Raw genomic sequence first — 1,581 nt, forward strand, 5'->3', positions numbered from 1 at the left:
TAGTATATAAAAGCTGATCAAATGAGAGTGGGGCTCAGCTGCTCAGCCCCCCCCCCCTTTCTCTCGTGACAATTCCCAAGGTACCTCCAGATCCCAGGCGGGCAGACCAGACCCAGGAAGAGCATGCGTCTTCCTAAGATCATGGTGGGAGAGCTAGTGGGAGAGCCAGAACTCCAACACCAGGTGTCTTGACTTGTGGTCCAGGACGCTGCTTTCACCACACCATCCTACACATCTAAACCACCATTTCTGCCGTAGCCGGTGTGGCTCAGTGGCTAGAATGTCAGCCTGCGGACTGAAGGGTCCCAGGTTCGATTCCGGCCAAGGGCACATGCCTGGGTTGTGGGCTCCATCCCCAGTGGGGGGTGTGCAGGAGGCAGCCGATCTATGATTCTCTCTCGTGATTGATGTTTCTCTCTCTCCCCCTTCCTCTCAGAAATCAATAAAATTACATTAAAAAAAATAAGCCACCATTTCTGTCCACTGTTATCAGGCACTGATGGGCTAGGAACAGTGATCCACAGTTTATAAGTGCTATTTAATGATCATAATGGCTCTGAGATGGAGCACAAGTAGGTTTACTGTTTTGAGTATGTGAAACACAGAGTTTATTATTGTATTATTATTTATTATTTTCCATACAAATAGCTGCAAACCTACTGTTGCCCACCCCTGTAGAGTTATTTCTATTTTACAGATGAAGAATAGTCCCAGGGAGGATAAGTAACTGCCCCACATCGCACAGCAGAGCTGGATTCAAACCCAGGGCTGACTGGGTTTTGACTCCTTTCGTATCAACACTAAGCTGTTGTTTACTTTGTCGCCGTCTCTCTTCCATGAGCGGAGTGTTTCCTAGAGGCCGCGTGATTCATCATGGCAGATGGCGTCACTCTGATGGGCTGTGTGGCCTAAAGGCTTGGGTGTTATGCTTTACATTTTTCTCCATTTAATTTCTAACCAGATATAACTGGATATAATCCATGTTAAAAAAACAACCTTTTTGGGGTCCTCAGTAATTCTTAAGAGTATAAAGAGGTCCTGAAACCAAAACAACTGAGGGCCACATCGAGCACTTCCTTTGTGCCAGCCCTGGTGAGGGGTCAGTGTTGGTAACATATCTGAGCGGGGCCTGAGGCCTGCCTTCCAGAACCTCCTACTCTCGAGACAGGAGCCCACACAGTCAGTGTTATTGTACTGGGCTGCACATCTGGCACTTCGGCCAGACGGGTGCGCTGTGCTGTCTGTTCCTAAAACACACAGATAGGAAGGTACTGACATCAGGCCAGGCCTTGAGATATGGTCTCATGGCCCCTTCCCAGCAGCTGTGCTCTCTGTTCCTAGAACACATAGGTAGGAAGGTAGTCACTGTATGATGCTATACTGTGTCGGGAACTAAGGTTTTGTAACTTTGTGGTTTTTGCAAATAAAAATACTGTAATTCCTGTAGTCTGGGCTGCAGTTCAGCCTCTGCTTTGGCGGGGTGCTGTGACTGTAGTCAGCTGGCCAGCTTAATAAAGGCTCTTAAATTTAAATTCTGAGTCGGTGGTCTATCTTGCTGAGTGAACCCATAACAATAGCAAG

This window comes from Myotis davidii, unplaced genomic scaffold (assembly GCF_000327345.1).
Source record: "Myotis davidii unplaced genomic scaffold, ASM32734v1 scaffold1047, whole genome shotgun sequence".
Classification (NCBI taxonomy): domain Eukaryota; kingdom Metazoa; phylum Chordata; class Mammalia; order Chiroptera; family Vespertilionidae; genus Myotis; species Myotis davidii.